Source organism: Tachyglossus aculeatus, chromosome 4 (genome assembly GCF_015852505.1).
Source record: "Tachyglossus aculeatus isolate mTacAcu1 chromosome 4, mTacAcu1.pri, whole genome shotgun sequence".
In the NCBI taxonomy this organism is placed as follows: domain Eukaryota; kingdom Metazoa; phylum Chordata; class Mammalia; order Monotremata; family Tachyglossidae; genus Tachyglossus; species Tachyglossus aculeatus.
Window position 1 is genome coordinate 64,440,495 of NC_052069.1, and position 26,704 is coordinate 64,467,198.

Genomic DNA, 26,704 nt, shown 5'->3' on the forward strand with positions numbered 1-26,704 from the left:
CCACGGTGAACCTACAGGCTAGAGACCAGCAGAGTTTTCATAGAAACTCCCAGAGTTTCTGGGAGTCAGAAGGTCATGGGTTCTAATCCCAGCTCCCCCACATATGTGCTGTGTGACCCTGGGCAAGTCATGTCACTTCTTTGTGCCTTAGTCACCTCATCTGTAAAATGGGGATTGAGACTGGAAGCCCCACATGGGGCAGAGACTGGGTCCAACTAGATTTGCTTGTATCCACCCCAGAGCTTACTACAGTTCCTGGCACATAGTAAGCACTTAAATACTATCATCATCAGATTGTAGGGCAAGTTCCAGCTGTTTTCTTTCCTCACTGGCCCCTGAGGAAGTGATCTATCCCCTTCCCTGAGGGTGAACTGCCCCCCTCCTGCCATTATCCTCAAGCAGCAGCACCAAGGTCAGCAAAGTCAGTCAATCAATTGACTATATTGAGCACTCACTGTGCATAGAACACTGTACCAAGAGCGTGGGAGAGTACAACAATCAACAGACACATTCCCTACCTACAGCAAGCTTATAGTCTAGAGCAAAATGGACCACTCACCTGCCTTGGATGTTTGGGCAGAAGGCAAGAGTCACCCCATGCTGGTTGCTGCAAGAACTGGTCCTGTTCTCCACTCAGGCTAGGTCCCCTACAGCTGAGTTAAGCAGCAGGGTATCTGAGAACTCCAAAATCGCTTTAATGGCTCTTCTGCCACTGCTGCCAGCCTCCCACAGAACACTAAACCAGGGTGTGAGGAGCTAAGAGCCAGCAGGGAAAGCAAGCATAGGGCTAGCTCTTCCTCTTTCCCGGGAAAAAGGAGGCATTAAATTGACAGCAGCTGCCTTCCTTCAACCCCATCATCTGTTACAAGCTACACCTGGAGGTTTTCTCCTTCCAAAATGTATTCAGTTCCACCTGTGTTTCTTCATCTTCATCTCCCCACCCCTGTCCCCATGCTAACACTTCTTCCCCTCCAGCTAAGTACCAGAAAAGGTGTTACCTCAATAAAGGGAGTCAAGAATAACACTTACCCTTTAACATGTTTGCATAACGTGTCAAAGTGGTTCTCTGCAGCGACTGCCCCACTCTGGTGCTTTCCCAAATAGAGAGAAAAAATAAACTCCCCCTCTAGATTGTGAACTCATTGTGGGGAGGGATAGATCTGTTTGTTGTTACATTGTACTCTTCCAAGCGCTCAGTACAATGCTTTGCACACAGTATGCACTCAATAAGTATGACAGTGAATGACTGAATAAACTGGTTATTATTGCCACCCTTTTTTTATCCCTTCCCATCTCTTGCACTTGGATCTGTACCCTTTGGGAATCTGGTATTCACCCCACCCTCAGCTCCACAGTACTTATGTACATATCTATAAATTATTCATTATAAGTCATTTATTTATAGTAATACCTGTCTCTCCCTCTACACTGTAAGCTCTTTTTTAAGTGGTACTTGTTAGGTGCTCACTGTGTGCCAAGATTTTACTAAGCACTGGGATAGATACAAGATAATCAGGTTGAAAACAGTCCCTGTCTCACATAGGGCTCACCGTCTTAATCCCCATTTTACAGGGGGATGAGGTAACTGAGTCATGCCCATGTCTCCCCATCCTAAAAAAAACCCTCTCGACCCCACTGCCCCTTCCAGTTATTGCCCTATCTCCCTCCTACCCTTCCTTTCCAAATTCCTAGAGCGAGTCATCTACACTCGCTGCCTCAAATTTCTCAACTCCAACTCTCTCCTGGACCCCCTCTAATTTGGCTTCCATCCCTTCCACTCCACCGAAACTGCCCTCTTAAAGATCACCAATGACCTCCTTCTTGCCAAATCCAATGGCTCCTACTCTATCCTAATCCTCCTCGACCTCTCAGCTGCCTTTGACACTGTGGACCATCCCCTTCTCCTCAACACAATATCCAACCTTCGCTTCACAGACTCCATCCTCTCCTGGTTCTCCTCTCATCTCTCTGGATGTACATTCTCGGTCTCCTTTGTGGGCTCCTCCTCCCTCTCCCATCCCCTAACTGTAGGGGTTCCTCAAGGGTCAGTTCTTGGTCCCCTTCTGTTCTCCATCTACATTCACTCCCTTGGAGAACTCATTTGCTCCCACGGTTTCAACTATAATCTCTACACAGATGACACCCAAATCTAAATCTCCTCCCCTGTTCTCTCTCCCTCCCTCCAGGCTCATATCTCCTCGGCCTTCAGGACATCTCCACCTGGATGTCCTTCCACCACCTAAAACTCAACATGTCCAAGACTGAGCTCCTTATCTTCCCTCCCAAACCCTGTCCTCTCCCTGACTTTCCCGTCACTGCGGACGGCACTACCATCCTTCCTGTCTCAAAAGCCCGCAACCTTGGTACTAATCTTGACTCCGCTCTCTCATTCACCCCACACATCCAATCCATCACCAAAACTGCTGGTCTCACCTCCACAACATCGCCAAGATCCGCCCTTTCCTCTCCATCCAAACTGCTACCTTGTTGGTATAATCTCTAATCATAACCCGACTGGATTACTGTATCAACATCCTTACTGATCTCCCATCCTCCTGTCTCTCCCGCTTCAGTCTATACTTCACTCTGCTGCTCAGATAATCTTTCTACAGAAACGCTCTGGGCATGTCACTCCCCTCCTTAAAAATCTCCAGTGGTTGCCAAATCAACCTTCACATGAAGCAAAAACTCCTCACTACCAATAGTGAAGAGCTCTCCATCACTTTGCCCCCTCCTACCTCACCTCCCTTCTCTCCTTCTCCAGCCCAGCCCGCACACTCCACTCCTCTGCCACTAACCTCCTCACTGTGCCTCGTTCTCGCCTGTCCCACCATCGACCCCTGGCCCACGTCCTATCTCTGGCCTGGAATGCCCTCCCTCCTCACATCTGCCAAAGGAGCTCTCTTCTCCTCTTCAAAGCCCTACTGAGAGCTCATTTACTCCAGGAGGCCTTCCCAGACTGAGCTCCCCTTTTCCTCTGCTCCTCCTCCCCTCCCCATCACCCCTACTCCCTCCCTCTGCCCTACCCCCTTCCCTGCCCCACAGCACTTGTGTATACATATTTATATTTAATAAATATACATATTTATTACTCTATTTTATTAATGATGTGTACATATCTATAATTGTATTTATCTATTTTGATGGTATTGATGCCTGACTTGTTTTTCTTTGTTGTCTGTCTCCCTCTTCTAGACTGTGAGCCCGTTGTTGGGTAGGGATTGTCTCTATCTGTTGCTGAATTGTACTTTCCAAGCACTTCGTACAGTCCTCTGCACACAGTAAGCGCTCAATAAATATGAATGAATGAATGAATGAATGAATGAATGAATGAATGAGTCCCAGAAAAGTTAAGTGATTTGTCCAAGGTCACACAGTATACAAATGGTGACACCAGAATTAGAACCCAGATCATCTGACTCCCAAGCTCATGATTTCCATTAGACCATGCTGCTTCACTGCTTCAACCACCTCTGGCATATTGCACCCTCCCAGAGGCTTACTACAGTGCTCTGCCCACAGTAAGTGCTCGATATCAATGATTGATTCATCTCTTCCACATCCAACTCTCTCCCTCCATTATTCCAGAATTACACTTCCAAGATAAAGTACACTACCTTGAAGTTAATTTAATACGTGTTTAATTCACATTATTAGCTGTTTGTGCACTGAATGTTCAAATGTTTGTTGTTGGCTCTTCTGCAGGAGAAGGTGGCCAACTCTGATCTACAGTAACAATCAACCAATCAATCAATCAATCAATTAATCAATCATATTTATTGAGGGCTTCCTATGCACACAGCTTGGGCAAGCACAATATAACAGAGTTGGAAGACACATTCCCTGCCCACAGTGGGCTTACAGACCAGAGGGGGAAAAAGGCATTAATATAAATAAATAAATTCTGGTTATGTGCTTAAGTGCTGCGGGGCTGAGGGTGGGGTGAACAAAGAGAGGAAATACAAGTGCAAGGGTGATGCAGAAGAGAATGGGAGAAGAGGAAATGAGGGTTTAGTCAGGGAAGGCCTCTCAGAGGAGATGTGGTTTTACTAAGTGGGAAGAGTGATCGTTTGTCAGATGTGAAATGTGAGGGTGTCCCAAGCCAGAAACAGGACATGGGCAAGAGGTTGGCGATGAGGTAGATGAGATAGAGGTATAGTGAGTAGGCTGGCATTAGAGGAACAAGTTGTGTGGGCTAGCTCGAACAAGCCAATGGTAAGGAGTTTCTGTTTGACACAGAGGTAGTTGGGCAACCGCTGGAGGCTCTTGTGGAGTGGAGAAACACGGATTGAATGGTTCTGTAGAAAAAAGATCCAGGTGGCAGAGTGAAGTATGGATTGAAGTGGGGAGAAACAGGAAGCAGGAAGTCAGTAAGGAAGCTGATGCAGTAAATAATAATAGTAATAATAATAATGGTATTTATTAAGCACTTACTATGTGCAAAGTACTGTTCTAAGTGCTGGGGAGGCTACAAGGTGATCAGGTTATCTCATGGGGGCTACAGTCTTAATCCCCATTTTACAGATGAGGTAACTGAGGCTCAGAGAAGTTAAGTGACTTGCCCAAAGTCCCACAGCTGACAATTGGCGGAGCCAGGATTTGAACCCTTGACCTCTGACTCCAGAGCCCGTGCTCTTTCCACTGAACCACGCTGAAGGCAGGCTAGGATAAGTGCTTGGGTTAATGTTGAGCAGTTAATAAAAATAAATAGCAATGGTAATAAAAATGAATAATTGAATGGACAAAGTATGTGCATTCTAACATCTGTGAAAATATTTGAGCAGATATGAACATATAAAAGGAGGTGGTCAGAAACTAGTTTATTAGTACAGTGTTCTACAGACCATATGCGCTCAATAAATTCCAATGGTTGATGAACTGATTTTCTTTAACGGAGTATGCAACTCCCGTTGTTGGGTAGGGATCATCTCTATATGTTGCCGACTTGTACTTCCCAAACGCTTAGTACAGTGCTCTGCACACAGTAAGCACTCAATAAATATGATTGATTAAATTAATGAACTCAGATTTCTTAACACACTTTATATAAATGTATATAAATGCTTTTTAAAGGGTATATTATCATCAATGATATTGTTTACTGTGTGCAGAGCAGTTGGGAGTGCACAATACAACAGAGTTAGTAGACATGTTCCCTGCTCACAACGACTTTATAGTCTAGGTATATCATCCCAATTCTTTACTACAATGCACTACATTGTGCCAAGCACTATCCTAGGTATAGGCAACCACACATCAAAGCTCATCAAGCTCATAATTTAAGTTAGGGAAGATAACATAAACATAGCAAGCATAAACATTCCTTTTTAAGTCTCAAAAAGGAATAAGGGCTCTAAGATTCAGTTCCAGCAAACCAAACTCCCTAGAAAAAGTTGAAACTATTTCACCTTTTCTAGGGCAAAGTGCCAGACCAGGGCCTCTGGGTGTCCCCATGGCACCAATCACCTTGTAACCTCCCCAGCGCTTAGAACAGTGCTTTGCACATAGTAAGCGCTTAATAAATGCCATTATTATTATTATTATTATTATTATTATTATTTAAAGTAGATGACCTGCTGCAAGACCCAATCCTTTTCACTCTGCCTGGGGCTGAGTGGGGAAGTTAGCTATTGTCCATCTTTCTGGGGAAGGGACAAGGCACTGGAAAAGGGAGAGGAGGCAGGTTACCTGTTTCAACAAAAGCATTCACACTCTAAAACTGACTTAATTCAGGACTGTTTAAAGTGAAGAATTAATTTCATTTTTACCAAAATATACTGTCATTATGGAAAAAAAAATGACTTTGATAAAGCCCCTGGGGTCATCTCATCGCAGAAGATCTGATTTTATGCTCTAATTACCCCCAAACTCCCAGTTCCCAAGATGATAGCAAAGAACTCTACACTGGGGGCTCAGTAAATTTATAATCGTGTTTCTGATTGCCACAAAAAGGCCAGCTCTGAAAAAGTCAGTTGCTTTGGGATACTACCGGGAGAATAAATGTGTTTGTTTCACCATAACCATTTCTATAAACCAATCATCACTATTTAATTTTTTCATTAACAGAGAGCAAACCTTTGTCTAAAGTCCCCCCAAAACTGAAGACCTGGAGCTTTAAACATGTGAAAGTCAGTGTCATTTCCTGAATAAAAACAGGCTAAAATGATAAGGTGACAGCAGTCTAGTTTATCACATAAACTAGATACAAGGTGGTCCCTGTCCTATTAGGGTCTCACAGTCTAAATTGGAGTGAGAACTGGGGTTTTTTTTTTTTTTTTTTTTTTACAACATTCGTTCAGCACCTACTATGTACCAGGCACTATACTAAGCACTGGGGTAGACAGATACAAGCTAATCAGCTTGGGTATGGTCTATGACCCATGTAGGATTCACAGTCTTAATCCCCATTTTACAGGTGAAGTAACTGAGGCTCAGAGATGTTAAATGACCTGCCCAAGATCACAAGGCGGACAAGTGGCAGAGAAGGCATTAGAAGCTATTCCTCTGACTCTCTGGCCCATTATCTTTCATTAAACCAAGCTTCTTCAGGAAAGTTCAGTTTGGATACAAGCATACACGGATTCCCTGTGCCGACAAGATATCATTTGGTCAGATTTCCAGTGAGAGCACCCGTGAAAATGCCTCCTTGGAATCAGTCATCATCAATAGCTTTGATTCTATACAGCATTTTTATCACCAAAGCACGTTGACTCATCTCATTTTTTTTCTGACACCGTCCCTTTGGGGTAGGGGAAAGCCGGGAATTATTATCCCAACTTTCCAGATGAGGAGAATGAGATCAGAGAGGTTAAGTGTCTTGCCCAAGGTCATCAGCCAGCCAGTTGTAAATCTGGGACCTGAACTCAGGCCCTCCAGCTTCCCGACTGGTCCTCTTTTCACTTCATCACACTGGGATCTCCCCAGTGGTCCAATTGCTGACCCCCTATGTTCACACATGATGATGATGATGATGATGATGATGGCATTTATTAAGTGCTTACTATGTGCAAAACACTGTTCTAAGCACTGGGGAGGTTACAAGGTGATCAGGTTGTCCCACGGGGGGCTCACAGTCTTAATCCCCATTTTACAGATGAGGTAACTGATCTAGATGGAACAAGCTTTCAGAGAACTAAATGAGACGGAGCATGGCCGAGCTGAGGCCAGGGAATGGGGGAAAGAGGGGATCAGGAGCATTTTTCAGCCAGAAATTGCTCTATTTTATGCACATGTTACTCTCTAGCTCTGCACACAGTAAGCGCTCAATAAATACGATTGAATGAATGTAAGCTCATTGTGGGCAGGGGATGTGTCTATCAACTCTGTTGTAATAATGATAATAATAATAATAATAGTATTTTTAAAATGCTTACTATGTGCCCGGCACTGTACTAAGAGCTGGGGTAGATACAAGATAATCAGGTTGGACACAGTCCCTGTCCTACATAGGACTCAGAATCTTAATCCCCATTTTACAGATGAGGAAACTGAAGTGCAGAGAAATTAAGTAACTTGCCCAAAGTCACAAAGCAAGCAAGTGGCAGAGTCAGCATTAGAACCCAAATGCTCTGATTCTCAGGCCTGTACTCTTTCCCCTAGGTCATGTTGCTTCCCTCTCTCCCAATCACTCAGAACAGTGCTCTGCACACCATAGCATTCAATAAATATGATTGACTGATTGATTGTTTGTGCCTCTATTGATTTCCTGTTTATACAGTTCTGCTCTCAGTATGGTTCAGGATCCTTTATCCCTGAGCCCTCAGTCCCCCAGGCTATTGTCTCAGGTTCAAACCAGCATGCTCTAGTGGGAATCACCGTGGCCTGGTGGATAGAGCAAGGGCCTGGGAATCAGAGGATTTGGGTTCTTAATCCTGACCCTGCCACTTGTCTGCTGTGTGACCTTGGGCAAGTCACTTCTCTGTGCCTCAGTTACCCCATCTGTCCAATGGGGATTGAGACTCTGAGCCCCATGTGGGACAGGGGCTATATCCAACCTGATTACCTTGGATCTACCCAGCACTTAGTACACAGACTGGCACATAATATGTGCTTAACAGATACACGCTGGGAAGCAGCGTGGCTCAGTGGAAAGAGCCCGGGCTTTGGAGTCCGAGGTCATGGGTTCGAATCCCGGCTACACTACATGTCTGCTGTGTGACCTTGGGCAAGTCACTTCACTTCTCTGGGCCTCAGTTCCCTCATCTGGAAAATGGGAATGAAGACTGTAAGCCCCATGTGGGACAATTTGATTACCTTGTATCTCCCCCAGCGCTTAGAACAGTGCTTGGCACATAGTAAGCGCTTAACAAATACCAGCATTATTATTATTATTATTATATACCATAAAAAAATCTCCTGGGTTCGGCCAGAATTCCTGGGTGGGGCGGGGGAAAGGGCTGGGGAGAGGAGAACAGTGTCTACTGTGTCTACTGGAGAACTTGTCTATTTGTTTTGTTTTGCTGTCAGTCTCCCGCTTCTAGACTGTGAGCCCGTTGTTGGTTAGGGACTGTATATGTTGCCGAATTGTACTTTCCAAGCACTTAGTACAGTGCTCTGCACACAGTAAGCGTTTAATAAATATGATTGAATGAATGACTGAACAGTGGTTAAGGGTGCTCTTCCCACTTCTTGGGGTGAAATACCCAAGAATCTGGTTGACACTCTGACATCCCAAGTCTTCTTTTAAGAACTGGACTCATGCCCTTGATGTACAGCCTATAGTCTTCCTTGAAAGGTTGACTAGTCCAAGGATTCTTGAGAAGCAGTGTTGCCTAGTGGATAAAGCACTGGCCTGAGAGCCAGAAGATCTAGGTTCTAATCCTGACTCCACCTCTTGTCTGCTCTATGACCTTGGGTGAGTCAATTACCTTCTCTGTGCCTCAGTTTTCTCAACTATGAAATGAGGATTCAATACCTGTTCTATCTCTTACACCTAGACTCTTGGCTCCATGTGGGACAGAGACTGTAAAAGGCCTGATTAACTTGCATCTACCCTAGAGCTTAGAACAGTGCTTGACACCTAGTAATTGCTTAACAAATACTATAAAAAAAGTGTTCCTTCCAGGACTATTATTATTATTATTATGTTAAGCTATCCACCCAAGCTCATCAGGACATAGCAGCTTCTCTGCATCTCTCCTCAGCCCTTCCCCTGAAGCAAGAGCCTTAAGCCCAAACTCATGGAGATCTGATGATATACTCCTCCAGGGCAGGGATCTCTCAAGCATTTAGTACAATGCTTGGGACGCAGTCAGCACTCAATAAATACCAAGTAATCGATCAATCAATGGTACTTATCAAGCACTTGTTGCTAGCACAACACTGTACTGAGTGCCTGGGAGAATACAATACCACTGATTGATTGATATAATTTCAGGACCCAGTGCTATAATTCCCTCAGTTCATTTTCAAGCATGTATCTAAGGTGTCCAGGGCTCAAGAGAAGAATTGAACAACTTTCTGTCACAATCTTTTCTATGGCTAAATAATCCTGATGCGAACCTCTGAGGGAAATGCCACGGTCAATCTTTGGAAATCACTGGTTAATAACAGCATGTTACCCAACCTTTACCATCTAAAGTCCTGAATTTTTATGTTATTCTGAACCATTTTTAATGAACAAAATAAAGCAGAGTTATTACACTTCAGCAATAGTATCACATAATGAGCTGAAAATATTCCTCTCCTGAGGTCTTTCAGGCACTTGCAGAAGGTAAGTGCATCCCTACCACATGGCTGTTAAAAAAAAAAGTTATCTTCCACAAATTTGCATTACTCTCCCAAACCTTCAAAAACTGAATTGAATTTTAAAAAAAGCAACTATCTCTTTCAAAACAGGTTATTCTTTCACTTTCTGGAGTTCCTTTTTTAAAAATTTGGGACCCTATCAGTTCCTGATTTCCCATAGACAAATTCTAGGTTATAGTATAGTCAAGGGGAAACTAAAATCGACACCGCTGTGGTCACTCTTAATTACTCAGAAACTAATCATCCTCTTCCTCCTTCCTCTGGGACTGGTTGTGTCCATTCACTTTAGCATCTCCTCAGAGGGAATGCAATTTCCCACAGATCTGTCGGTTTTCAGTTTCCCTGCTCTGTTTTCAGCTCCACTGTCATACAGGATGCTCTTTGGTCATTTTTGTTTTCCCGTGCCAAACCTCCTTCATTCATTCATTCATTCATTCATTCATTCGTATTTATTGAGTGCTTACTGTGTGCAGAGCACTGTACTAAGCACTTGGGAAGTACAAGTTGGCAACATATAGAGACGGTCCCTACCCAACAGTGGGCTCACAGTCTAGAAGGGGGAGACAGAGAACAAAACAAAACATATTAACAAAATAAAATAAATAGAATAAATATGTACAAATAAAATAGAGTAATAAATACTTACAAATATATATACATATATGCAGGTGCTGTGGGGAGGGGAAGGAGGTAAAGCGGGGGGATGGGGAAGGGGAGGGGGGGAAGGAAGGAGAGGGCTCAGTCTGGGAAGGCCTCCTGGAGGAGGTGAGCTCTCAGTAGGGCCTTGAAGGGAGGAAGAGAGCTAGCTTGGCGGATGTGCGGAGGGAGGGTATTCCAGGCCAGGAGGATGTCGTGGGCGGGACAGGCATGAACGAGGCACGGTGGGGAGAATAGCAGCAGAGGAGCTGAGGGTGCGGGCTGGGCTGTAGAAGGAGAGAAGGGAGGTGAGGTAGGAGGGGGCGAAGTGATGGACAGCCTTGAAGCCGAGGGTGAGGAGTTTTTGCCTGATGCGTAGGTTGATTGGTAGCCACTGGAGATTTTTGAGGAGGGGAGTAACATGCCCAGAGCGTTTCTGGACAATGACAATCTGGGCAGCGGCGTGAAGTGCGGATTGAAGTGGGGAGAGACAGGAGGATGGGAGATCGGAGAGGAGGCTGATACAGTAATCCAGATGGGATAGGATGAGAGCTTGAAAGAGCAGGGTAGCGGTTTGGATGGAGAGGAAAGGGCAGATCTTGGCACTGTTGCGGAGCTGAGCCTGGCAGGTTTTGGTGACGGCTTGGATGTGAGGGGTGAACGAGAGAGCGGAGTCGAGGATGACACCAAGGTTGCGGGCTTGTGAGACGGGAAGGATGGTAGTGCCGTCAACAGTGATGGGAAAGTCAGGGAGAGGGCAGGGTTTGGGAGGGAAGACAAGGAGTTCAGTCTTTGACATGTTGAGGTTCAGGCGGCAGGCAGACATCCAGATGGAGATGTCCTGAAGGCAGGAGGAGATGCGAGCCTGGAGGGAGGGGGAGAGAGCAGGGGCAGAGATGTAGATTTGGGTGTCGTCAGCGTAGAGATGATAGTTGAAGCCGTGGGAGCGAATGAGGTCACCAAGGGAGTGAGTGTAGATCAAGAACAGAATGGGGACCAAGAACTGACCCTTGAGGAACCCCTACAGTAAGGGGATGGGAGGGGGAGGAGGAGCCCGCAAAAGAGACTGAGGGATAAGAGGAGAACCAGGAGAGGAGAGAGTCTGTGAAGCCAAGGTTGGATAGCGTGTTGAGGAGAAGGGGGTGGTTCACAGTGTCAAAGGCAGCTGAGAGGTCGAGGAGGATTAGGATTGAGTATGAGCCGTTGGATTTGACAAGCAGGAGGTCATTGGTGACCTTTGAGAGGGCAGTTTCTGTGGAATGTAGGGGTCGGAAGCCAGAGTGGAGGGGGTTCTGATGCCTGTTCAATTGCTCAGATGCAGCAGCGAGGCTTAGTGGATAGAGCATGGGCCTAGGTGTCAGAAGGGCCTGGATTTGGATCCCAGCTCCACCCCGCATCTTGCTGTGTGAGTGTGGACAAGTCACTTCACTTCTCTGGGTCTTAGTGACCTCATCTGTAAAATGGGGATTAAGAGTGTGAGCCCCATGTGGGACAGGGACTGTGTTTGACCTGATTAAGTTGTATTTACCCCAGTGCTTGGAACAGTGCTTGGCTCATGGTAAGTGCTTAGCAAAAACCATTATTATTATTGTTATTATTAGGGTTCATACAGACCTGGAAGGGGAAGTAAAGACTCCAGCCCAAGGAAGGTGGGGATGCAACTTCCCCTTCCTCCTTTCCACCCCAGAATGCAATGAGCATGCTTCAGCAAAATGGAGGCTATGACCTCACGTTCTGCTGGGTGCCCAGCAGAACGTAGAAGACGTCACACACTTTTCCTTTTCTGGTGCTCAGGAAAGCCATCAGTGGCCATTCTGGTGGTCAGGGTAAAAGCAAATGAAAGACAATTAATCAGCAATGCTACTTCCCTGGTGTCCCAATGGTGGAGGAGACTGAAATGATTGAGTAAAAGGGGACGTCTCCGATTATCGATATTTGAATTGCCTGTGCTCTCCCTGACTAGTCTGCTTCACGGCATGAAATAATATGGATGAATTCTCCCTCTCCCTCTAAGAGGGCACTACCATGTGCCTACTTAAACAGGAAGGGTAGAAAAAGCCACCTTCTGCTCCCTCACCTAGTCTCCTCACAAGGATAAAGTCTGGGGTACCACCACATGCCCTGAAGCAGACCAGACAGACAGCACCAAATACAGAGAAATGAGGTCATACACGCTATTTTGTGGAAGCGCGTGTGAGACCACCAGAACCTGGAGTTATTCCTCAGGAGAAGATCCCTGACTCTCTCTGCTCACTCCAGATGTTGGAATTCCCCTCCCAGTGTCTGGGAACACTGGTGTACTTCTGAGCCCCCGCAGTAGGAGCAATGGAGTAGAGAGGCTGGCACTTAAAATATAAATATTGCACATTAAGGTATCAGGTGCCCAATCTATATCAGGCAAGAGGCAGACCAGTTGATAACCAGCTTGCTCGTGTGACCTACTGGCTAGAGCATGGGCCTAGGAGTCAGAGGGACCTGGGTTCTAATCCCACTCCACCACATGTCTGATGTGTGCTCCTGGCCAAGTCATTTAACTTCTGTGTGCTTCAGTTCCTTCATCTGTAAAATGGGGACTAAGAGTGTGAGCCCCATGTGGGATAGGGACTGTGTCCAACCCGATTAACTTGTATCTACCCAAGTGCTTAGAATAGTGCTTGGTACATAGTAAGTGCCTAACAAGAACCATTATTATTATTATTATTATTTTATTATTATTATAAAACGGTATGAACAGCCATCTAAGGCAGCCTAGAGCAGGGCCAATTAGGTAAATGAATAACCCAGCAAACACAGAGCGAACCCACTGGAGAAATATCTAAAGAGGAAGCTTCTCACGCTTCTGCATTAGTCCCAGTACACCTGAAGTCACATCCCCTTTTGGGGCTCCTCTCCTCATGAATAATGATAACGACTGGGGCAATTGTTAGGCCCTTACTATGCAACAAGCATTGTACTAAGTGCAGGGATAGCTCCAAGTTAATCAGATTGGACATACCCCATCTCACGTGTAACTCACAGTCTAAGGGGGAGGTAGTTAATCCCCATTTTACAGATGAGGCAACTGAGGCAAGAAAAGTTAAGTGTTAAATTGCCAAATCCACAGGGGGCCAGATATTTTGCTTCTTTAATTTGTTCCTATTGTGTTTAGTACAGGGCTCTACACTCAAGAATGGTTTAGGAGAGTCCTCTGAGCATAGTGGAGGCTCAACACCATGTTTTGTTCATAGTAGCGACCATTACACTGCCCTGCATTCAGTAGGCAACTAGTACAACATGCCTCACATGGTATTCATTCATTCATTCATTCATTCATTCATTCAATCGTATTTATTGAGTGCTTACTGTGTGCAGAGCATTGTACTAAGTGCTTGGGAAGTACAAGTTGGCAACATATAAAGATGGTCCCTAGCCAACAGCAGGCTCACAGTCTAGAATGGGGAGACAGACAACAAAACAAAACATATTAACAAAATGAAATAAATAGAATAAATATGCACAAACAAAATAAATAAATAAATAGAGGATAATAATAAAAACAATGATGGTATTTGTTAAGCGCTTACTACGTGCAAAGCACTGTTCTAAGCACTGGGAGGGATACAAGGTGATGAAGTTGTCCCACGTGGGGCTCACAGTCTTCATCCCCATTTTACAGATGAGTGAACTGAGGCTCTGAGAAGTAAGTGACTTGCCCAAGGTCACATAGCAGATAAGTGGTGGAGTCAGGATTCGAACCCATGACCTCTGACTCCAAAGCCCATGCTCTTGCCACTGAGCCACGCTGCTTCTCATAATACGTAATAAATACGTACAAACATATATACATATACACAGGTGCTGTGGCATACTGTAGGCATTCTATGCACAATAGACACCCAGGAAAGATATCGGAAAAGAGTACGTGTCCAGCAAATGGCTCCATACGCAGTAAATGGCCATTACAAGCACTCTGTACTCATTAGGAGCTCAGTAAATATCACTGAAAGAAGTCTTTCCCTCCTCATTGCTGTAGAGTGGCTTGAGTCCATTCCTTATGGAAGACAATTTCACTTGCTCACATTGAAGCTCCCAGAAGTCGCCCCTTCAGAAGCCCCACCCAGGACTGAAGAGGACAAAGAATTTAGACTCAGTGGGCAGGAAAGGACGTTTTTCTTATGGCATTCATTAAGCGTGTGCTACGTGGCAAACACTGTACTAAGCACTGGGGTAGATAAAAGTTAATCAGGTTGGACAAAGTCCATGTCCCTCATGGGGCTCATAGTCTTAATCCCCATTTTACAGAAGAGGTAACTGAGGCACAGAGAACAATAATAATATTAATATTATTAATTTGATAAGTGGTTACTGTGTGCCAGGCACTGTACTAAACGCTGGGGTGGATACAAGCAAATCAGTTTGGACACAGTCCCTGTCCCACAAAGAGCTCACAGTCTCAATCCTCATTTTACGGAGGAGGTAACTGAGGCCCAGAGAAATGAAGTGACTTGCCTAAAGTCACACAGCAGATAAGTGGCGAAGAAGGGATTAGAACCCATGACCTTCTGACTTTCAGGCCCATGTGCTATCTACTATGCCTTGCTGCTTCTCATGACTTGACTTTAACAAGTAGTACATAATGATAATAACAATAATAATAATGATGGTATTTGTTAAGTGCTTACTATGTGCAAAGCACTGTTCTATACACTGGGGGGATACAAGGTGATCAGGTTGTCCCACGTGGGGCTCACAATCATAATCCCCATTTTACAGATGAGGTAACTGAGGTACAGATAAGTTAAGGGACTTGCCCAAAGTCACCGAGCCGACAAGTGGTGGAGCGGGATTAGAACCCATGACCTCTGACTTCCAAGCCCAGGTTCTTTCCACTGAGCCACACTGCTTCCCATCCACATAGTATATCTTCTTGCCTTCTGACAAGATGGCACAAAAAAGACCTCAGTCAAGTAAGAATCTGTTCTACTTTTGAGTTCCTCCCTAGAAGTTCACTCCATTACTTCCTCAGGTAACATATTCTAACATATTCAAGCAAAAACTCCTCACTCTCGGCTTCAGGGCTGCCCATCACCTCACCCCCTCCTACCTCACCTCCCTTCTCTCCTTCTCCAGCCCAGCCCACACCCTCTGCTCCTCTGCCACCACTATCCTTCTCACTGTACCTCGTTCTCGACTGTCCCGCCATCGACCGCCAGCCCACATCCTTCCCCTGGCCTGGAATGCCCTCCCTCCACACATCCGCCAAGCTAGCTCTCTTCCTCCCTTCAAAGCCCTACTGAGATCTCACCTCTTCCAAGAGGCCTTCCCAAACTGAGCCCCCTTTTCCCTCTCCTCCTCCCCATCCACCTCCCTACCTCCTTCCCCTCCCCACAGCACTTGTACAGATTTATTACTCTATTTATTTTACTTGTACATATTTACTATTCTATTGATTTTATTAATGATGTGCATATAGCTTTAACTCTATTTGTTCTGATGATTTTGACACCTGTCTACATGCTTTGTTCTGTTGTCTGTCTCCCCCTTCTAGACTGTGAGCCCGTTGTTGGGTAGGGGCTGTCTCTATATGTTGCTAACTTGTACTTCCCAAGCGCTTAGTACAGTGCTCTGCACACAGTAAGTGCTCAATAAATACGATTGAATGAATGAATGAACTTTTAACAATGCTCATTGTTATAAAAGCCTTCCCTTAAGTTTCCCTTTCGCACCTCATGTGGCAGCCAAACCTGGCCTTTCCTCAGTGAAAGGTATTTTCCTTTCACCTACATAATTAAAAATCACTAGGAAATTCTCTCTCTGTGTTTTGACTATGGAAACTAATGACACAAATTTTTCCTGCCCAAGCATGCTCTCTTGATCTTGACCATTTCAGTGTTCCCTGTGGACTCACTTTCAATCCACCTCATTCCCCTTGGGTAGTGGAATCCATCCATGGACACAACTCCCTAAGGCAGTGGGATCGGTGCTTGCCAGGTATGAGAGCTCCAAGGTTGTCAGTTGGTAGTTGTACTGGGTGATGGTGCATGGTGAACCTGTTCCTTATAGGAACAATAATTGTGGTATTTGCTAGGTATTTCCTATGCAACAAACACTGTACTAAGCACTGGGATGCATGCCAGATAATCATACTAGTCATAGTCCCTGTCCCACATAGGTAACGTCTGTCTTCCCCCCTAGCCTGTAAGCTCGTTGTGGGCAGGGAATGTGTCTGTTAATGTTGTACTCTCCCAAGAGCTTAGTACAGTGCTTTGCACACAGTAAGCGTTCAATGAATATGATTGAATGAATGAATAAGAGGGAGAAAAGGTATTCAATACCTGCTTTACAGATGAAGTAACTAAAGTGCTCTGCACATAGTAAGCGCTCAATAAATACAATTGAATGAAGTTAAATGACTTGCCCAAGGTCACACCAGCAGGCAAGTGGCTGAGCCAGGATTACAGCCCAGGACTTTGGATCACCACATCCACGCACTTTCCATTGTTTTGCATGCAAGAGGACCTTTCCTCCCCAAGGGAATCCTCCTGGTTAGCCTCTCCCTTTGGAATTTGTGGGCTTTGTTGATCACAGATCAAGTCTCCAGCCCCAGCCCTTATTAAAGACCATTCCATTTGTCTCATGATTTCAAATTCCCTGGAAGAATGACTGAATCCCACAGGGAGGATCCCTGGTTTTAAACTGGAGACCTGGGTATCTTATTCAGTGCTCAATACCATTCGCTATAACAAGACTGAAACAGAGCACATAATAATAATAATAATAATAATAATAATAATAATAATAATAATAATAATAATAATATTTATTAAGCACTTACTATGCGCAAAGCTCTGTTCAAAGCACTGGGGGGATACAAGGTGATCAGGTTGTCCCACGGGGGGCTCACAGTCTTAATCCCCATTTTATAGATGAGGCAACTGAGGCACAGAGAAGTTAAGTGACTTGCCCAAAGTCACACAGCTGAAAAGTGGCAGCGTTGGGATTTGAACCCATGACCTCTGACTCCCAAGTTCGGGCTCTTTCCACTAAGCCACGCTGCTTCCCAGTGAATCAAACACAGTCCCTGTCCCACATAAACCTCACCTTCTAAGGGAGTAAAGGAGAACAGGTATTGGATCCTCATTTTACAGGTGAGGAAACTGAGGCACAGAGAAGTTAAGTGGCTTGCTCATATGTCATTCAGCAGGCAAGTGGCAGAGCCAGGATTAGAACCCAGGTCCACTGACCCCCCCAGGTCCATGCTCTTTCGTCTAGGCCGCCCCGCTTCTCTTGACATTGTTAGCATTTTCCAGGGAAATCCTTCTCCAGATTGGGTCTGGAAGGAAAAAGTGAGGGAAACATTCTTCTCTGGCAAACAAGACTCATAGCCAACATACTGAGGATTTGAACATCATCGGCCTGGAATCCTCTAGAGAATTCCTGGTATCTCCATCAACTCTGCAGAGTCCAGATTCCCCAGCCAGGTAGAACAGGGTTGAAAAAGCTCCCAAAGGAGATTCAGGGATCAGAATTCTACTTACTTCCACTAAGGATCTGTGGGACCCGGGAGTTCACAGAACCTCTGGGGAGAGAGACTGTCAATCAATCAATCGATCAGTGATACTTATTGAGCACTAACTGTTTACAGAGCACTATATACAGACACATTCCCTGCCCACAAGGAGCATACAGTCTAGAGGGGGAAATCTAGATCACCAGATTAGAGTGCTTTTCCTCTTTGGCCTTTTAAAGGAAAGACCCATGGAGGGTGAGCAATGAGGGGTGAGGGTGAAGGATTTCCAAATGGGTAGCAGGAAGCCTGCTCACCCAATGACTGGAAGGAAAGACATTCCGCAGGAAGTAGAGGGGGTGGGGCCTTCTAGGGCCTGAGGTCTGTGGGTCGGGTGGAGCTCTGTGTAGACTTGGTGGGTAACAGTAGGGCTGTGAATTAGAACTCGAAACTCCGATTCCTACTCTGTGATCACTTCCCGGCCAGGGCTGCAGCGGGCAGGCACGTTTGGGGTCAAGGATTTCTCCGGAAAATCCATTTTTGACCTGAAGCTAACATCCAGCTGGATCACGCCACCTCCTTGGGGGCCCCAGGAGGCAATTGTTCCTGGCCATGGATCTTGGAGAAACCAATTCTGCCCCCAGCACTCTCCTCCCCTCCCAGACAGACCAGCTGATGCTAGCGGAAAGGGTTGGGCCAGCTGTGAGCCTGCCAAGGTACTGCTGCTGGCCTGCCGCATCGAGGGGGTTGGGGAGAGGACTCAGGAAATGGCCCTGACTCTTGCCAAACCACTGCAGCGCTTTCTCCTCATAGCTAGGACCGTTCTGGGTCTGTGGGCCAGCACCCACACTTTGACAATTGCCTACAGTGCTGAGATGGGGAAAAGAGTTGCAGTCGGCCCAGAAATGTGGCTGAAGAGGCCGAAACTGTCAGGGTCTTAGGCTCTTGGGTGAGTTTGGATAGCAGGGGTCCTGACAGAAGAGGAGAAGAAGGGAAGAAGGGGTCAGAGACCTGGCCAGGGGGGTGTCTCTCTACCAAGCCCTATTCCTGGCTGCCCGGTCTTTTCTCCATCCCCATTGGCTCAGATAATATCCCTGGATTTGGGAAGCTGATACCGGAGGCGTACCTGCCGACAGACCAAGCTCCACTGTTCTGTTCTCAAACCTAGCTACATTCATTCATTCATTCAATCATATTTATTGAGCACTTACTGTGTGCAGAACACTGTACTAAGCGCTTGGGAAGTACAAGTTGGCAACATATAGAGATGGTCCCTACCCAACAGTTGGCTAAGGAAGGAGGCTGGCCTGCGCCTGCCCTATTCCCCATGAGTATGATGCACGATGAGAGTGATCCACATCGCCTCCTGAGACTCAACAGAGAGCGGAGAGCCTATGCTGTGTTGGACTCACCCAATCCCAGAGAACACTCCCAATGGTTCCCACCGTAATAATAACTGCGGTACTTGTTAAGCGCTTACTATGTGCCAGGCTCTGTACTAAATGCTGGGGTGGATATCGGTCCCACATAGGGCTCACAGTCTCAATCCCCGTTCTACAGATGAGGTAACTGAGGCCCAGAGAAGAGAAATGATTTGCCCAAGGTCACACAGCGGAAGTGTGGCGGGACCAGGATTAGAACCCATGACCTTCTGACTTGCCGGCCCGTGCGCTATCCACTGCATCAGGCTGCACCACCCTTACTGGCAAGAGGAGGCCAAGCACAGACAGTCATACAGTAGCCCCGTGCCCACTTTCACTGGCTGGAACCCAGGAGTCCTGAGGAGCAGAGAGGAGGGCATAACTTACAGCACTCATGTACATACCTGTAAGGTATTTATTTATATTAGTGTCCATCTCCCCCTCTGGTCTGTAAACTCCCTGTGAGCAGGGAATGTCTGTTACATTATAATATATATAGTAATAATAATGGTATTTGTTAAGCACTTACTATATGCTAAGTACAAGGTAATCAGGTTGTTCCATGTGGGGATCACAGTCTTAATCCCCATTTTACAGATGAGGTAACTGAGGCACAGAGAAGTCACACAGCTGATAAGTGGCAGAGCCAGGATTAGAACCCATGACCTTTGACTCCCAAGCCCGTGATATTGTTGCATTGTACTCTCCCAAGAGCTTAGCACATTGCTCTGTACACAGAGCAATAATAAATAATAAATAATAATAAATGCATAATAAATACAATTGACTGACCTACGTTCCCTTCTGACCTCCTGGATCCATCCTGCAACCCAGTCTGCCCTCCTTCCTCTCCCCAACAACCCATTCCGATTGCCCACCCCTCCACCAGGGTCTGCTTTTCTCCGTTAAGGCTGTCCATTCCACCTCTGGCCCATCCACTTAGCAATTCTGTCACTTGGGGCTGAGGGGTGTTGGTGGTGCCTCCTATCTGCATGTCTTAGCCCTGTAGAGTTTCTTCCATATCTTCTATCAATCAGTGGCACTTATTGATTTAAGGATCCTCTCGACCGTAAGCACATTAATGGGCAGGAAACATGTCTGCTAATTCTGTTGTATCCTACCCTCCCAAGCACTCAGTACAGAGTTCTGCACATAGTAAGTGTTCAATAAATACCATCAATTGATTGAGCCTTACCTGGAAACCTGGGATTCCAAACCTGTCCTCCCTCCTACTTATTCATTCATTTGTATTTATTGAGTGCTTACTGTGTTCAGAGCGCTTGGGAAGTACAAGTCAGCAACACATAGAGATGGTCCCTACCCAACAACAGGCTCACTGTGAGCCTCACTTGGAACAGGGACTGTGTCTTACCTAATTATTTTACAACAAACCCCAAATTTAGTAGAATGTTCGGCACATGGTAAGCATTTAATCAATCCCATCATCATTATTATCATTATGATTGAGCGCTTATTGTGTGCAGTCCTCTATACTAGGCTTCAGGGTTGCACAGGAGACAGAGTCTGTCTATGACCTGGGGCTGAGCAGGGCCAACTTCAGGTGACAAGGAAATCACCTCAGAGGGGACGAGGCATGGGGGTGCCTCGTGATGGTGCAGCAGAGGAAAGAGGAAGGGCGTTGCAGGGTGAAAGCTTAAATTCATCCACCCTCAGTCAGAAGCAGTGCCCGTGTGAATGGGGACATGGGAGGGAAAAACAAAAGCCTCTCTAGCAATGGGACTTGTTCCAGATGTCCCTCTGAGGAGGACCCTCTAGCGTATTCAGCATAATTTCAGCAGAACTCCTGCTGCGGGCTCAGGAGCCTAAAGTAATGACATTGTGTGGCATGGTTGGGGGTGGTGTAATTTTCCCTGCCTCGGGGCCACCCAATTTCTGAAGCCAGGCCCGGGATTGAGGCAGTTGTCCATGTGTGTGAGGGCTGGGTGTGCCCAGTCTGTCCACCCGGGGCCCAGCTCCCAAATCTGTCATCTTTTTCTTTGGCCTAAGCAGCCGCCACCACTGACTGATTTTGGGCTGGCATACAGCACTGCCTCAGGGCTGGTGGCAGCAATAAAAACCATCATGACAACATGGCAAATGAGAGTAGTCTTTCCCTTCCTCTTCCTGTTCTCCTTTGCCTCCCCTTCCCTTTCCCTATTTCCTCTTTTCTCTCTTCTCTCACTCTCGCCCTTTCCTCCTGTCTCTTTCTCTCCCCCTCCTTTTTTAATGGTATTTGTTAAGCATTTACTATGTGACAGGCACTGTACTAAGGACTAGAGCAGTGCTTGGCACACAATAAGCGCTTAACAAATAACATCATTATTATTACAAGATAATCAGATTGGCCACGGTCCATTTCCCACATGGGGCTTGCAGTCTTAAGCCACATTTTGCAGATGAGGTAACTGAGGCCCAGAGAAACTGAGTGAATTGCCTAAAGTCACCCAACAGACAAGTGGCAGAGCTGGGACTAGAAGTCAGGTCCTCCACTCCCAGGCCAATGCTCTTTCCACTAGGGCACGTTGCTTCTCTTTGTCCTCTCCACCATGTCTTCTCTCTCCCATTTTTGTTTGTTTCCCCTTTCCCTATTTCATTTACTTTTTCTTTCCCCCTCCACCTACTCCCTCCTCCCCTCTTCTCTCCTCATAAATAGTGCCCTATAGTTTTAACCCCTCCTCTGTACACCCTTCTGTGAGGCTGAGGTGAGATGTGGCTGTCTTTGTTACTCATTTCCTCTCTCCACCTCAAGCATTCATTCATTCATTTAATCACATTTATTGAGTGCTTACTGCGTGCAGAGCACTGCACTAAGCCCTTCAAAGAGTACAACAATAAACAGACACATTCCCTGCCCACAATGAGTTTAGAGTCTAGAGGCAGGAAGATAGATATCAATACAAATAAATACATTATAGATATGTATAAAAGTGCTGTGAGGCTGGGAGGGGGATGAACAAAGACAGCAAGTCGGGGTGACGCAGAAGGGAGTGGGAGAAGAGGAAAGAGCGGGGCTTTAGTCTGGGAAGGCCTCTTGGAGGAGATGTGAATTCAATATGGCTTTGAAGCAGGGGGGAAGAGTAATTGTCTGCAGGATTTGAGGAGGGAGGACATTCCAGGCCAGAGGCAGGACGTGGGCTAGGGGTCAGTGGCAAGATAGGCGAGATTGAGGCACAGTGAGAAGGTTAGCACTCGAGGAGAGAAGTGTGCAACTACTTGGTTTCTGGGGACCTTCCTGGAAGTGCAACTGTTCTAAATGCTATTGTTAAGGATGTTTTGTTTTTGTTTTTCAGGGTATTTGTTACGGGCTTACTATGTGTCGAACACTGTTCTAAGCACTGGGTAGATACAAATTAATTGGGTTGGACACAGTCCCTGTCCTGCCTGGGGCTCACAGTCTAAACAGGAGGGAGAACAGGAGAACTGAGGCACAGAGAAGTGAAGTGACTTGCCCAGGGTCACAGAGCAAGCAATTGGCAGAGCTGGGATTAGAACCCACTTCCTCTGATCTCAGACCTATGCTCTTTCCACTAGGCCACGCTTCCTGTTCAGAGGAGGCTTGCCCCCTGAAGCAATTCCACCCTTGCCAAGGAGAATAAGAGTCTCCTCCTTATACCCTTTGCACCATAGAGTTCAAGGCCCAAAGAGCAGCATTGGATTCAAGGGGGTAGCAGAGGGAGCTTGGAACTGGTACTTTCTGAATTCAACTAGAAATGCACCCTGCTTTCCTGGAGGGATATGGGGAGTGAATCTCCCCTCCAATCATGCCCGAAATGTGGCTAAGGCGAGCACTGCAGCAGCTCTCCTTGTATCCCTTCAGCAGCACGTCAGTTCCCACACCTGTGAGTGGGCGGGCACACTGGCCCTAGAGCCACTCGTCTCACCATTTTCACCTCCGTCGGCTTAGAATTTTCAAGCCTATCGGGCCCTACAACACAAGCCACCACCTGTCTGGGGGAGGGGAGAACAGGAAAGGGTGGGTGACGAACCACAGAAAACCCGTTCATTTGGTTGGCTGCAGTTCAGGCTTTTCATAGTTCGTCAAATCCCAGAGATGAAACAAGTCGATCACTTGTTTCCTAAGAAATTAAAGTGCACGGTGTCTGCGTCCTCTCTCCTTTAGGGGAGACTACTGGGAAGGGGATTCGTCTCCCCAAGACACAGAAGTCTCCACGCTCTCTATCAGGCTGCCTCTCTGCCCCGATGAATAAGGGTGTCTGGTCGAAAATAGCTTCCCAGAGTGTAAGATGGCCACCACCCAGGGAATGGGCAGCCGGGCTATGTGAGGAAACATTCATTCATTCACTCGATCACATTTACTGAGAGCTTACCGACTGCAGAGCACTGTACTACGCACTTGGGAGAGTACAGTATAACAATAAACAGACACATTCCCTGCCCACAATGACAGGAAAGCAGAGATAGCTGCAGAGGCAGCATCAGGGGACTTGAACGCAGAAGGGGCTTGGTTCCTCGACCCCCGGGAGCCGAGCCTCTTCTCTTCTCGAATGACTAGACCGAGTTGACCTTCCTCTATGCGAGCCAAACCTCACTTTTGCAAACCTCAGGACCATTTAGCAAGAGTGGGCTTTCCTGTGAGACTTCTGGTTATTTCCAGAGGATATGGAATTTCAAGACAGTTGTCTCTCACAGCATTTTGTAACTTCTGTTTCCGGGACCAACCAGAACCCAGAAGTAGCAAAGCTGTAGGAGGCAGCACTCGTGTCGTATTTTATTTTTCCAGGCTCACTTGGGTCTCCCTGAATTCGGGTTCTGGGGAACTCTGGTTCAAACACTTTCATCAGATCTGCCTGTGAGAGGGTGGGCCTAAACTTAACAGTCTTGAGGAAAGGGGAAGCCACTGTCTTAATTCCAAAAATTTGGTAATGGCAAGGAGGGTTCAAAGCTGATTTTTAAACCTGATGGTTTTAAAACTAGGTGATCTAGATTCAGCCGTCAGCTTGAACAGGGAAACCTCTCTGAATGCTAATTTGTACATGGTAGTCAAAACTGCCAAGAGAAAACAAACTTATAGTGTCATACAACAAGAAAGGATTATCCTGAATTTTTCCATTTGCCAGAGATGTTTGTGCCAATTAAAAGGTAAAAGAAGCAACACGGCCTAGTGGGAGTCAGGGGACCTGGGTTCTAATTCTAGTTCTGCCGCTTTCTTTTTACAGTATTTTTAAGTGCATACTACGTGCCAGGAAGCACTGGGGTAGATACCAGATTATCAGTTTAGAAACAGTCCATGCTCCACGTGGAGCTCACAGTCTTAATCCCTATTTTATAGATGAGGGAGCTGAGGCCCAGAGAAGTGAAGTGACTTATTCAGTGTCACACAGCAGACAAGTGGCAGGGTGGGATTGGAACCCAGATCCTTCTGATGTCCAGGCCCTTTATCCACTAGGCCATGCTGCTGCCTGATATTGGGCAAGTCACTTCACTTCTCTATGCCTCAGTTACTTTATCTGTAAAATAGGGATTAAAACTATGTACCCCATGTGGGACAGGGACTGTGTCCAACCTGATAATTTTGTACCTACCCCAGAGTTCAGCACAGTGCCTGGCCCGTAGTAAGTGCTTAAAAAATACCATAAAAATGATTTATTGTTGTATCGTATTCTCCCAAGTGCTTAGTACAGTGTTCTGCACATAGTAAGTTCTCAATACGACTGACTTAATGAACAATAAATAAAAGAGAATTGTTCTCCATATCTATCTTTCTCTATCCATTTTAAGCAACTGGTTTTTCTACACCTGGAAGAGAAAGCCAGTGAGTGGCTGCTTTTTATGGGTTGAGGAAAGCTTGGGTTCAATTGAAGCCAACAAGAATTCTTGCTCAAAAGTGAAACCAGTAATTGGTTTCGGTTCTCTGCCAAAGTAAAATGGCTTGCAGACCACTGGCCCCTCTGCTGCAATGTCTTCCACACCTCTTCCCTGTGGAGGATTCTTTCGGCCCTAAGCAACCTGTAGTCACAGGATGTGGCTGCTTTAATTCTGTCTTTGACTTGCAACCTCTAATAGAGCCGCTCTCGCTCTCAGCTCATATTTCAGAGCAAATCCCCATCGCCTCCCGTGACGTGGAGTTCTGGTAAACCGAAAAGTCAGTAAACTTCCTCCCCGAGTCTGTGCAAATGCTTGACAAGTAGTTATCTCCCCTGCCTCCATCTCAGCACTCTCCAAACTACCACCCAAGCTCTGGCTAAGATTTCCCAGGGTCCCTCTTCCAGTGGCGCTGGGATTCTGACAGTTACTGAATGGGGATTCGGAGTTCAGGATCTTGGACTGGAGAGGGAGAATCAAGACCTCCCATTCCCTGACGGAAAGCAGTATCCCCATCTCTGAAATCGCCCAACCGCAGATCACACAGATCTCATTAGGTAGAAAACACAAATTATACTGAAGTTGTTAACATTGAAATTGTTGTCCCCCCTTCCCTCCCTCTGCCCTACCCCCTTCCCCTCCCCACAGCACTTGTGTATATTTGTACATATTTATTACTCTATTAATTGTATTAATGATGTGTATATAGCTATAATTCTATTAATTCTGATGGAATTGACACCTGTCTACTTGTTTTGTTTTGTTGTCTGTCTCCCCCATCTAGATTGTGAGCCCATTGTTGGGTAGGGACCATCTCTATATGCTGCCGATTTGTACTTCCCAAGCGCTTAGTACAGTGCTCTGCACACAGTCAGTGCTCAATAAATACGACTGAATGAATTGAATGAATGAATGAACATCCTCCACGAGGAGATGGCAAGGTCATTTAGGGACTCCACTGGGTGTCTGAATAGCTCTATTTAGTCAATCAATCCATCAATCCATGGTATTTATTGAGGGCTTACTGTGTGTAGAGCACTGTACTAAGCACTTGGGAGAATACAACAGAGTTGGTAGACAGAAAACAAGGAGCTTACAGTTTAACAGGGGAGAGCATGGCTGTCTTATTAGGAAAGCATTGCTCACCCAAGGTAAGGGGAGCTAGAAACAGGCCTAAAACGTGGATGTGGACTAGACTGTCAGCCATGCATCATTATTATTGGTGCTTTGCACATAGTAAGCGCTTAATACCATTATTATTATTATCGGTGACACCAACACACACTGTTATAATCTCTTTGTCAGAATATTATGGACTCATAAAGAGTAGGTAGATATATCAAAGTTAACAGAAAGCTGTTCTAATCATATGTGAATGTGACTCTTCGGGGGAAAAAATACGTGGTCCTCAGGTGAAAATCATCTGAGGGATTCAGAAAGGACTGCTCTATTTCCCTAGTTCTGCTCTATTAGGGCCTAATGAAGAAAGCAGAGGTGTGGGAGACAGGAAGCTAAAGTTATAATCCTGACTTTACCATTTGCCTGTTGTGTGACCTTGGCCAAGTCATTTAACTTCTCTGAACCTCAGTTT

General features: G+C 46.0%; 1 protein-coding gene across 4 annotated transcripts in view; it reads right to left on the bottom strand.

The window, feature by feature from the left end:
* PTPRC (protein tyrosine phosphatase receptor type C) overlaps nt 1–26,704 on the bottom strand; it is a 178,696-nt gene that overhangs the window by 115,153 nt on the left and 36,839 nt on the right. Inside the window, exon 1 of one of the 4 annotated variants that reach the window (XM_038745371.1) lies at nt 560–698. The exons of the other annotated variants lie outside the window; for them this stretch is intronic. The gene's annotated coding sequence lies outside the window, so the exon portion shown is untranslated. Of the gene's footprint in view, nt 1–559; nt 699–26,704 lie in introns of those variants that run through there. 4 annotated transcript variants of the gene reach the window in all.